General features: G+C 45.4%; 2 pseudogenes; one reads left to right on the top strand and one right to left on the bottom strand.

Annotated features, from left to right (window-relative positions):
- Nucleotides 1-976: 976 nt before the first annotated feature.
- Nucleotides 977-3,816, bottom strand: LOC144129409 (uncharacterized; annotated as a pseudogene).
- A 4,275-nt stretch (nucleotides 3,817-8,091) lies between these two features.
- LOC144107982 (uncharacterized) lies at nucleotides 8,092-9,999 on the top strand (annotated as a pseudogene).
- Nucleotides 10,000-13,317: the final 3,318 nt, after the last annotated feature.

Here is a 13,317-nt window from a genome sequence, read left to right on the forward strand (position 1 = left end):
ATACAATGAACTGCACTTTGATTTACTAATGCATCTGCAAGATGTGCTCGAGGTCTAAACAACACTTATATTATTTGGAAGCGCGAAATACCCAGATACGGAAAGCTCGCGTGCACAGGACAAAGCACTCCATGTATTTCGTGGTTGAAAAAAAATGTCACTTTATGCCACACTCTTCCAGCTTCCAATTTCAACCCAAAACCCGTTACAGAAAATCTCGACACAATCGCAGCGCGGTCAAGCAATAAGGTCAACCCGGCGAAAAAAACACAAAACTGAATCTCCAGCTGGCTGTTTAAGAGCATTTCTTTGCAGCTAGGCTACCTGCCGAATAAAGAGAAGGCTCCATAGGCGTGAAAAAGAAAAAGCGACGCGTTGACGCGGCGCGGCAAAGACGACCGCCATTCGCTCTGTAGCTTGGTAGGTAGACGCGCTGGGTGAGACTAGCACAAACCAAGCACGATACACCAAGTGCTATGGATACCAAATAATGACCCTCTTTACTGTCTCCGATTTCCCGCATGGCGCATCCTCGCTGCGCCCTTCCTTTTGAGACCGACCGGATCAGGTACCCGATGATGGCGGCGCATTTTGACGCCTTCGTGTCCCCGCTAGCATGCAGCGCTGCGCAGATATGTCCCAGGTGAAAATTTTCTATCTGGTTTCCAACTGGTTTCTAACTGGTCCCAATCCATCTGGTTTAAGGAACACATTTCCAGTTGCATCTGGGATTGTAACTGGTCCCAGTTTGAAATCCCAGATGCAACTGGGACCAGTTGAAATCCCAGATGCAACGGGTACCAGTTGCAATCCCAGATGCAACTGGGATCTGCCCTATCCCTGTCGCAGATGTTCATATCGGGGCATCGGGGCGTCCAAGCACTCCAGCTAGCTCAAATACACTTGAGCAAGCGAGTACATGGACATCACAGGAGCCCATAACACTGCAGATGACACTTGGGAGCATGAACAATGTTTATTCCGCTTTGCGCCGTTGTGCTTTGATGCAATCTTGAATTTTCTCGCTCGGAATATTTGTAAGGTTTGCAATCGCTGCAGTGGCGTCTATTCCTTTCTGTTCAGAACAGTAGGTCAGGGTTGCTGCAAAACAAAACAGAATTGTTAATTTTTTACAGGCGACCATAAGCTAGCACATCCCGCGGGCAAAATACATTGGTAGTAATTGGGCGGCAGTCAGGATAAATTTAAGTTAAGCCGCTGGTGACCACTTTCCCATTCAGTGACATCACACTGCACAAAGACTCGCGTGTCACATGCATCTAAATGCTGCTGTTATTCAATCCTGCATCCTACCTTCCAGCCGCTGTGGTGGCCGAGTGGATGTGGCACTCGTCTGCCGTCCCGAAAGAGGCGGGTTCGATCCCAGCCGCGGCGGTCGAATTTCGATGGAACCGAACTTTTAGAGGCCCGTGTGCTGTTTGATGTCACTGCATGTAAAAGAACACCAGGTGGTCGAAATTTCCGGAGCCCTTCACTACGGCGTCCCTCAAAGCCTGAGTCGCTTTGCGACGATAAACCCCCATAAACTAACCCAGTCCTACTTTCCAGAACAGCCACTATTTCGGGGGTCAGTGCTGGCTTTGGGAGACACCCAAATGTTTTTTCTGGGGTGCAACTACACCCTTTACGCTCCGTGCAGCCAGCCCTGCCTGCGTCTACACTGCCTGTGCACTCTCTTTTACCTCAAGGCTTGATTTTTTATGCATCAATATTTTTTTTGCCTGTACTGCAGTAAACAAAATTCCCTTCTGCAGGTGGAACTGTAAAAGATACAAAGAACAGCACAATTATACAGAATGGCAATCAAAGGAGGCAATAGTTGTTTCTAAGAGTAATATAACCAAGTGAACAAAATGCAGGGAGGAACACGAAGTGAGAATTCATAAAAAGTGTTTTACAAGAGAGTGCACATGCACTCACCCCTTGATATGCTTAAGAAGGGCTGAAAATTAGCAGATGCACATCTTTGTCTCTGCTGAAAATCACTACTGCAGGTATTAAGAAAATATCTGCAACGGCAGTTCATGACATGCATACAATAGTGAATTCTTTTTTATTGCCTCTATACAAATTAGAGATCAAGGACTCACAGAGCCGTCAGAAGAGTAACTGAAGTCCACCAGGCCTTGATGTTCTGAAATGAGTTAAAACTGAATTGTGAATTGTGCTCTGCAAGTTTATACATAAACTTGCAGAGCACAATTCATAGCTTCCAGTTTTTAGTCTATATATAAAATAGAATAGTGGTGAAAATGTTGGACACGTAACTATGGGATCAGATCAGATGTCTTTCTTATGCCCTTATCCACTGTTTAGCACCGCACTACGTTTGAAAGTATGACTTGGCTTCAAAACAGCGCTAATAGTAGTGGTTATAGTGTGAATCAAATTGTAATTTACCAGGTGCCTATGGTTCACTCTGAGTTGTTGGCTAGGCTGTATAAACAGAAAATGCAAAATGGTGTTCACAGAGTATACAACCTAGAATTTCCTAAAACGAAATGCATATACAGCATGGCAAGGTTATCATGAGCCCACCATTTAGCCGCACACTACTGCTTTTGAAAACTGTGCAAGTATGACATAGCTTCAACACAGCCCTACTCAGTGTGAATCCAACTGTTACTTACGAGGTGCAGATGGCTCACTGTGGGTAGTTGGCTGGGCTATACAAACATAAAATGCAAAACTCTGTTCACAGTGTGTACTACTACCCAGAATTTTATAAAAGAAAATGCACACAGCAGGGCAAGTTTATTACGAACCTGCTGGAGATGATTTCGCCAATTCGCAAAGCTGACTTGGCTCGGCTGGAAAAAAATTAAACTTGAATTCTCTGCAGAAGCTTTAAATATTGGTCAGTAAATCGCTAAGTGCAAAGTGAATAGACAAAAGCAATGGCCTACCTGTTGTAGGCAGATCTGCTTGCAGCTCTGGGGATGAAGCTTGAGATGCTATTGTGAAGAGGAAATACAAAACTGAGCATTCCAAAGAAAGTGCATGGTCACTATAATTATAATCTTTCTTGTGATCTAAGCCTCATTTAGGAAATGTTTCATCACTTCGGTACCTCCCATGTTAACCATACTTGATGCAGTGTCTAGAATTTACTACGTACCTTCTATGATCAAACCAATTACTACGTACAACAGCAGCTTTAATGGTGCAAAGCCACCTCAGACATACAAAGACTGCATGTAACATCATGGCCATCATCATGAATCAATAAAAAGCACATTGCAAAATGGCACTGTGAAAATGAAAACTCAACATATCTTAGTATAACCAAATTTTCATACCTAAATTACCACAGCCTCCTTCTGGCACTGCTTCACTGGCTTTCTCTTTGTCCACTGTAGTGATACACATGATCAATTTGAGCGCTTGTCACAACAAAGTATAAAACCAAATTGGCAAAGGCGACCGAAAATAGATTTTTCCCCCCTTACTGAGGGGGGATGATTACTACGCACTGCTGACAGTGAAGATACAAAGGAATAGGTTGATGTAGAGAAAAAATTTTCGTGCGCATTTACAGTCGCCAATTCGGCCCACACACTTAAAATGCGGTTTAAAAAACAGATATGCACTCACGCCTTAGAATCTTAGCCTGCAGGATTGACTGTAGTTGGCACACTTGCTTTTGAAGAAATGAATTGTGGTCCTGGAGGTCCATACATCTTTCCTTCCAGTATTTTCTTTTTTCTTTTCTTCCAGCACCTCTTTCTTTGCCACTAAGGACTCGTCCGAACCAGTATTGGTGCTTGAGGCTGATGTCCATCTTTTCCGCCGCATAGAAGGTTTTTACACATCATAAAAAGTTCAGTAGGCTTCCGCTACACTGAGAAATGCTTACTTACCTTTCCTTCGCTGTTCTTCTTATGGGCTTGTGCCACTTGTTTTTTAAGTATGGCCTCATAGGCGTCCTTGCGTGCAAACGCCTGGTTATATCTTTTTCACTTTTGCTGCCTGAAAAAGTTCCCAATATATGTATTGACAATCAATGGCTGAGCTCCCAGCAATTTAGTAGATTATCGATCTACATATATATTCATTACACATATAGTACTATCGCGGGCAAAATACGGATTGAGCATGCACGCTTCGGCATTCAGCGTGACTGAAATAAAAATGTTGCCTGCCTTTATATACAAAACGTAAAATTAAATTTTCCATGCATTAATTTTCGCTGTTATATAATTAACGCGTAAGAATTGAATATGGCTCACCGCGCCGAAAAAAAAATATTGGCACAGGTGCATTTAAGTGGAATTCACGCAACTTCATGCATTTCTGCGCAAAAAAAAGCTCGTCCACACAAACCACGCAGCTCTTTTTCGGCGCCATGTCAACGTCGCATGTCTCCTCGAAGTTTATTCGGGGCGCCGAAATTCTACTCGGCGCATCGCGCGCTTCTTGTTCAGTGCCTAAGAAAAATGCAGTAGAATATCATCAGCTCACCGAGTCGCGTATAATGTTCCGCAAAAATTATTTGTGCATGCTTACCACCAAGTCAGAGAATCTGTGCAGCGTAATCTCCGGTGTTTTCATTGTCAACCTCGTCGACTAAATAAACTGTATAAATGGCCTTCTTGTCGAAGTCCATGTTGTCGACGGGGTGAAAGTCGACGATGCCATGAACACGAACAACGTGGCGACGATTGTCCCCGTCCACTAAAAAGCATGCCATAGCGAACATCTCGTCGTCTATATGAGCAAATCGCGTTAAATATGGCAACACTGCTCGCTACCGGTACAGAACACGAGCACGCCGCACGCAGGTTTGGAATGAAGCCTGTCTTGGATTGATGCGGCTATTTAGCCAGCCGAATTGCCAAGATTCGGGCCGCGTTTGTGGCGCTAGCCCTTTTGGCACCACCGATCTCTAATGCTTTGCACAAATGACAATGCAACCACAGTTCTAAAATGATTTAATGTATAACAACAAGTTGCGTTACTGCTTTTTGTTCTCCTCGAACAATATAATGTTACGTGGCGGCCAGCCGAAGAAAGAGACATGATGATCGATGGCAGTGAGATGATTTAATGGCTGCTTGCCTAGCGCGAGCGCTCCTGCCTGCGCCACTGCACAGTTCGTCGTCTTCTGCGTCACACTACCCGGGGCCACCGAGCGATCGTCCCGATCGGTGACAGATACGCACGATGTGGTTACGGGCTTAAGAGGATGGTTGGACAGGAACGAGAAAGTGGTGAAGTGCTTGCCGCCACGATGAATGAGATGGCTGAATGATTCCTGGTCTTGAAGCTTCCGGGTCGCTGGTGGCCAAGAGCCGACGGTCGAGGCCCCAGGGCGCTCCGAACGGCCTGGGCAGGGGAACGGTGTCTTCAGATGTCAGCGGCGTCTCGGGTCGATGGGGTCGATAGGTCAGGTCCTTTCGTCGCGTTCAGTTCGTCGTGTTGAGTGGTCTGGGCGGGGGACGGGGCGGGGGAACAACGGCGGTGTGGCGAAGAAGACGACGAACTGTGCAGTGGCGCGGGCAGGAGCGCTCGCGCTAGGCAAGCAGCCATTAAATCATCTCACTGCCATCGATCATCATGTCTCTTTCTTCGGCTGGCCGCCACGTAACAATATGTAAATTTTGTTAGAGCAAAAATCCAAAGCAAGCCAAATCCGCAGACGTCTCTTTCTGTTTAGAGGCGGTTGCCGAGAGCGGTGGTTCTCGAAGCGCGTGTAGTTTATTGACTTCCTCAGCAAAGTTGTGGCGTTGTTTGGTTGCCGTGATTGTGAAGTTTGTGCACATTTTACATCGTCGAAATGTCCGAACTACCGAAGCGCCGTAAGCTGTACTTGGAGCCTTTGTTTCCTGGTGTGGACCTTCCTAGAACGACGGAATACAGGTCGTCTTGTGCAGACAAAGACGCAAAACAGAACTCACAAAGCGATTTCGACGACTCGCAAGAGGAGCGTGTTGCCGACGACGTGCCAGAGGACTGTGTTGCGGACGATGTACTAGAGGAGCGTGTTGCTGACGGCTTGTCAGAGGAGCTTGTTGACGACGTTGGCACGTGTGGCGGTTGGGCAGGCGGAAACAGCTATATAGAGGAAGACAACCAAGAAGAGCAGGGCTGATGCACGTCGCCTCCTTGTTCTGATTTTTCGGTGCAGGACATAGTAACATTAGCGATGGACTTCGCTGTCACGCATGCTCTCACGTGAACACAAGTGGAACACCTGATGAAGCTCATGGCTTTCATTTAAAAACGGCAGGACCTTCCGGATACTAAATTTCTTTTCAAGAAGTTTGCTTGTATTTCGGAGGGAACCAATATTTTTCATTTTGTTTGCCCGGACTGTACGCGCCTTTTGGGTGAGCGTGAAGGGGACCTGAAGACTATGAATAAGCTGCAGCTAGCATGTGTACTGTGCAAATGTTCATACTCAGCAGACACCCTGACAGCGCAGGGAAAATTCTGTGTAATTCTGCCCATAGAGCAACAGCTTAATGCAATTCTTTCTGCAGAAGAAGTTGCGAAGTCGCTGAAGATCTGTCTGCAAAAAATAGCCAGGCGCCGGAACGTTACCTCAAAATGTGACGTCACAGATGGGGATTTTAATGGCGAGCAGCGAAAAGAACTGTACTTGTATGACATGGACTTATCTATGACTGTGAACACCGACGGTAGTCCTGTCTTCAACTCTTTCAAATTTTCTATCTGGCCCGTGCAACTCACTATTAACGAGCTGCCTCCTGCCCAACGACACAGAAATTGAACTGTTGCCATGCTCTGGTATGGTACTGGCCATCACAATGCCACAGAAATTCAACTGTTGCCATGCTCTGGTATGGTACAGGCCATCCAGACATGGCGCTGCTGCTGCAGGCATTTGTAAAACAAATGACGTCTCTTTCCAAGACTGGTGCGAACTGGGAAGTTGATGGAGAGGTCTGTGATTCAAAGGTAAAGACAAGTTATTTGTAGAAAAAACATTAAGTGGTTTATATAGTTCTCTACTTACACATTTTAAAGCAGAACTAAAGAAAATTACATTCGAAATCAGTGCGAATTGGCAGAAGAAAAACTTGAACAAAACATTGCTGTCTCTAATGCGGTTAATTGTTAAAGTTATTCAGGGTATCCTGCACTCTTGTTTTTACCTGATATTGGCCAGCACTGTTTGAGTTACGCCCAATTTTCTTGATAGTGTACTTTACATTCTTTATGCATTCGCTCTGGGCTGCAAGCATGCAATGCAATGATTTTTGCTAATGTGGAAAGACTAGCTAGTTGGTTGTACAATGAACACATTTCTTTAGTGTGTTTAAATGAGATGGACTTAGAGATTGACATATGCTGGACAGATGCATCGGTTGTGCATGTAATCACTCTATTTTGTGTCTCATTTAAATGCAGTGAACAACTGCACTGAAAATCGCCGTTTTTTTAGGCCATGAAGCAACAAAACTACTTTTGCAGGTACAGCCTTTAGTGTACTGCATGACATCAGCTTGTTTTCTGCATTAATTTTGTACCGAATGATTTTATGGTTTGTGTCATTGCTGGAGGTCTACTGTTTCAATGGTGCAGCCGAAGCTCCAGCTAAAACACTGATGCAAAATATAGTCCAGTATAATGGATACTTCGAATGTGGCTGGTGCTTGCACCCTGGCAAGTCAGTTGGAGTTAAGAAAATATAATTATATGCCATGTTTTAAAGCCTCTGTAGTTGCTCATTGCGTTTTCAGATATGTTCCTCACGTTAATTGTGGTGTGCTGCCTGTACAGAACACAACTGCAATTTTTCTCTTCAGTCATGTTACTTGTTCTTTTTTGGTTGCTTATACTTTTTCTTGTCTGAAATTCTAATGCCGCCTTACTACAAAGCTAGCATTCTGAGTTTTTTGATAGCGTTATTAATTGTCTCTGAGCATAAGGGGAGTTGGGAAGAAAAGAGAATGGAAAGAAAAGATTGGGTGGGTGTTGACTGAAGGAGAAAAGGTGGGCCGATCTAATGAAGGCGAGGAGGGTGGCAGAGGAACGTATATGCGTAATTCTATTTCTTTATTCATTGAACATGCTGAAAGGTTTTCACTTTAAAGGTCTTCATACATGTGTTCTTTTTTTGTTTACTTGACAGGAACAGTCAAGTATCCTCTGAATGCAGTGCCTGCACATGACAGAGCAAAGGAGAGCATGCTGAAAGACATGACTGAGGCATATCGTACTGCTGAATATGTTCGTGCTGTGAAAGGCCCATCCCCGCTCATCAACCTGGCTGGATTCGATATTGTATGAAGCTTCAGCGTGGACTACATGCATGCTGTCCTGCTTGGTGTGACACGCCAGTTTATGGAGCTGTGGTGGTCAGATGTTGGTGCTGCGTACTATATGGGGTCAACACAGCGGCTAAAAGATATTGATGAGCGGTTGTGTAGCTTAAAGCCACCACAGTGCATGACTCGTCTGCCTAGATCAGTTCAGCTACGAAAGATCTGGAAGGCCACTGAGTGGCAACAGTGGTTGCTGTACTTTAGTTTGGTGACCTTAGATGGCTTCTTGCCACCTCAGTACTTCAAGAATTTCAGCCTTCAAGTAAAAAGAATATATCTCCTGTTTCAGAATGAGGTGTCTTCAAGCGATATTGATGACAGTACCGAATGCCTTGTCGAGTTTTTTGTTGTTGTTCACTTTTTGTACTCCGAGAAGTATATGACGTACAATGTACACTGTATGCAGCACTTCGCAAAATGTGTTGTGCAGCAAGGGCCTTTATGGGCACATTCATGCTTTGGCTTTGAGGGAGGTATAGGAAGGCTGAAGAAGCTGATAACATCAGCAAAGGGTGTGCCTCACCAGTTGATGAACTGTGTGGTCATGGCTCAACATGTAAATGCGTTGAAGTTAGCGGCAAGGCCTGAAATTCAAGTTTTTCCGCCATACAGTCGTGTTCAAGAAAGAGCCTGTAGCCCTTCTGGGCAAGCCACAGGTTTTAGATGGGGCCCTCCTGAACTTAATTGAGAGCCACGTTCCTCAGAAGATCACTGGCGCTGTCGTGGAACATGACAGAGTTCGTATGTCTGGGCATGTGTTTCACAGCGAGCAATACAAGAGGCCACTGTACAGCCATAGCAATGTCTGACAACGTGTGCGCAAAAATACAACACATTGTATTGGCTGACTGCAGTGACAGTAAGAGATTTTTTATTGTATATAGGGATAATGTTGGCTCTCCTTGTTTTGGTGCTACCCACATCTTTAAAGTACAAAGGTGGGCTGTACTGAAGGTTAAAGACATTAATGTGAATGCTAGAGCATATGTTTGGCTTGAATACGAAGGCAGGTCCTATTTCTGCAGCCTTGTTAATCGTTTTGTCTTGTAAGTTTGATCAGGGAATGTTTTTTTGTTTTTGAGTTACCTTTGATGGCTTAATGGGTTTAATGTCCCAAAGCGACTTGGGTTATGAGGGGCACCGCAGCACAGGGCTTTGGATAATTTCGACAATTTGAGGTTTTTTAATGTGCACTGACATGATACAGCACACGGGCCTCTAGCATTTCGCCTTCTTAGAAATGCAACCACCACAGCCGGGATCAAAATTGCATCTTTCAGATCAGCAGCCTTGTACTGTAACCACTGATCTACCATGGTGGCTTTAAGATACTTATAGAAAGTGTTTCCAAGCAGTAAGAAGTGTTGAGGTACAGGCCTCAGGGCTGATGTTTGAAAGCTGTTGACACTCTGTTAACAGGTAATTTTGTTTTGCTGTAGATGTGGTTTCCTACAGTCACTGAACTTTTCAGTGATTTTTGTGGAGATCTGAAATATCTACAGATTTTCCTGCTGTCTTACAAAATTGTTTCTTCATACTGTATTTTGCCTTGTAGCTTTTCTACTACACGCCTAATATTTCCCTGACTAATGGACTAATTATTCATTTGCATCCACTGAAGTGCAGTCATACATGCTGCAAAGGAAAGCTGTGCATCGTTCGCAGAAACTTTGTGGTTAAAAGTTCATCCTGGTATAGAGTTTGAACCCGGGACCCACTTCACCACTTTCTGCACATTTTACCAAGTGCTGCACAGAGTGCACATTGTATGCCAGTTTTCACTTCGGAACAATAATTTTTTATTTGCTTTTTGATAGCATTATTTATTGCCTCTGGGCATAAGCGCAGTTAGCAAGAAAAGAGTGGCTGGGTGTTAAATGAAGGAGAAAAGGCGGGCTGAGGAGGGCGCGGTGATGTGGGCCCTGCGTCCAAGCCATATATGAGGACGGGTTGTCTGGCTGGAGACCCGCTGCTGCCAGGCGGCGAATTCTGGTTGGCTTCAGCGCCGGGAAAACCCACAAGTGGTGAATGTCAGCCTCAGTATCTTGTGAGTTGTAGACTGGACACCCTAGGTGGGGATATAAGTGGCAAAATTGAGGCCAAGACCACGTCCCAGTTACGACAGGAGTGAGGGCAGCCCCAACCCACATCTTTAGGAGCAGAACCTCCTCTGCACGGGTAAGACCGTGGGAGAGGGCTATCGCACATGGAGGGACGAGAGCACGTGTGCGGCACCGGAGGTGTTTCTTTCTCATGAGAAGGAGGGTAGCATCACCCATGCTGAGGAATTGAGGCATTGATGTGGGTTGGGCCCCCAAGCGAGTTGCAGAATCCTCGGAGCTTTGTGAATTCAGCAGGTCACGTGGGACCCACTCAATCCAAATGGCTTGCGGGATGTGAGCCGCCAGGCGATGTATATCCTGGCAGACTTCTGGGCTGCAGCTGACGCATCGGAGTAGACGTGTTGCTTGAAGAGCATCTGTGCGGATGATAATGGTGGCTGTAAGGAGGACGATAACTGCGACTACAGTGCGAAGCGCGTCTTGTATAACAACCAGCTCGGCACAGAAGAAAGAAGGGGGTTCTGCGAATCGAAACCTGGCCGTCTTGTTAAGTGCAGGCTTGCAGGGACAGTAAACTGCAGTCGTCTCACAGCCCTGGATACTGGCATCAACAAGTATAGTAATTGATCCACGGGGTAGGTGACTACCTTGTTCGCGATCCTCAAACGGAATTGCATCCAGATCGGGCGATGTCTTTCGTTTAGCCTCATCTATTGCTGCAAGCAGCTCGGATATTGTAAAAGGAGCCACCTACCAGTGCAGTCTTGAATTTGTGTACAGTGATTTATTTGTTTTGAAAAAATGAAATAAAGCATCTTGAATGTTTTTCATTCGTGCTGCCTTAATTACAAAATTTTCAACTGCTTATTACATTTACAAGCCTTATTCTAGAGACATAAATACAAAGCATAGTGTAATCCTTGCCATCAGATTTGAATATGGCTTCCCAATCAATCAATTAATCTTTATTCAGCATTCTTCCGCTCATGACAAATGCTAGCTACAAGAACAAAAAAGCTGCTATGAGCAGCTTGACGAGGTTCTTGCTCCTGTTTGCTCGGCAGTGCGGAAAGTAGAGGGTGTACAAATCGAGAATTCTTGATCAACTTGAACACTATGCAGTATTCGGAGTTTGTAGCATGTAGCACTTTAGATTGATAAAGGTGCGAATGATAACCTTTTTTCAGGGTGCACTAGTTCAAACACCTGATGCACTGCATAGCATTCCCTTAGCTCACATACTCTGACTGCCCATGTATTTATAAGATGAACAACTTATGCACGATATAATAAGTAATGTTCTGCTATGATAGCCCTAATTACTATTTCAACTTCGACAAGAAACTCTGCATTCGAGCTGTTTTCTTGTGCCTCTGTTCTTAATGCCACATCCGTCTCGTTTTTAATCAGAATTTTGATAGGTGTCCTTTGTGCCTAAATGTTTCCAGTTATTGGGATAATCTGTAGACCGGTGGTCGGGCGAGCAATAAATATAATGTCACCCTGCCCAAGTGCCAATGTCATAACGAACAGGAGAGAGGAATATTGGACCAAGCTTAATAAGAAAAAAATTTGCTGTAATGCTAATAATGCAGGTACATGATACTTGCTGCAGCGTGTCAACCCATGCTAAATACGTAGTGCAGAGTTTTGAGGGAAGTGATGTTATTCGTCCGAGGAGTGCCTATGGGCATTTTCGCAGTGCACACAGTGCATGCAATTGGATTGATGTTCACCGATAAGCCAACTTCCATCTAATTTAACACTAAGTTCACTTCGCCTATGACTACAATGTGCTAGCCCGTTGTGCCATTTGCGGTGCGGGCTGGGCAACATTATTTTTCTTTTTCTCTGCCCACACTAATGTACAATATGCTGAGCCACAGCAGCATATTTCCTCCATGACGTCCCTCGAACCAGTAAACGAAACTGGCCGTTTGGTTTTTACCCACGAAAAGTTCTGCCCAGATGGCCCTCAATTGGAAATTTTTCCTTTCCACTTGACCCACAAATGGAACCACTTCCCACTTAATTGGCCGCCAGTTTCATCCATCTGGCTCTCAGGTGGGAATTGATGTTTCCCATTTGGTGGGAACTTGACCATTTGCCTTCCACTTAGTCCCCAATTGGGACCAGTTCGGCTCCAACTGGGATTCAATTTGGAACCAGTTGGTGGGAATTGCACCATTTGCTTCCCACTTGGTCTCCAACTGGGACCAGTTGGCTTCCAACTGGGATTCAAAGTGGAACCAGTTGGCTTCCAACTGGGACCAGTTGGCGTCCAACTGGGACCAGTTGGTGTCCAACTGGTACCAGTTGGTTTCCAACTGGGTCCAGTTGCTCCCAGTTTAAACCAGTTACTCCCATTTGAATTTCCAGTTGAATATTTTCACCTGGGCAGGCGAGACACGCGACCTGCAGCAGCGGAGATCTGAATTCGTTCGTGCAGTGCTTACAAGGTGCGCCGGCGTTGGAAGCGAGGCGCTTCTATAACACGAGCACAATTTAGAAGAACAAACTTTCGCTTTGTCATTAGCAAAAGCTGCGCACTTCTTCCGTGGGCGCGAAGGCCTAGCGTTACACACGAGAGCATTGAAGTAAGGCGGTCTCTAATAATGGTATTCATAATGTATACGTGCCTGGAAAGACAGGAGGATATTTGCAGCCCAAAGGTGTGCATCCAGCACGGCATGGCCCACGTCAAACGTCTTTGGAACAGCACTGACACGCACCAGGCGCTTCCCGCTGCCACGACCGCCGAAAACGACGCTGCTGCGCATGCGTCGCTCACTCCTCGTGAGCGGGAGTGCGCCGTAGCGCAGCTGCGAGCTGTATTTCTCCGCGAAAGAATGAAGTTCGAGGAAGAGTGGCATACTTCTGGCTTTTTTAAGCAGATATAGCGCGAGTCGTGTGTATGATGTGTTTGAATTGCTTTCTCATAG

The sequence above is a fragment of the Amblyomma americanum genome, chromosome 1 (assembly GCF_052857255.1).
Source record: "Amblyomma americanum isolate KBUSLIRL-KWMA chromosome 1, ASM5285725v1, whole genome shotgun sequence".
NCBI lineage: Eukaryota > Metazoa > Arthropoda > Arachnida > Ixodida > Ixodidae > Amblyomma > Amblyomma americanum.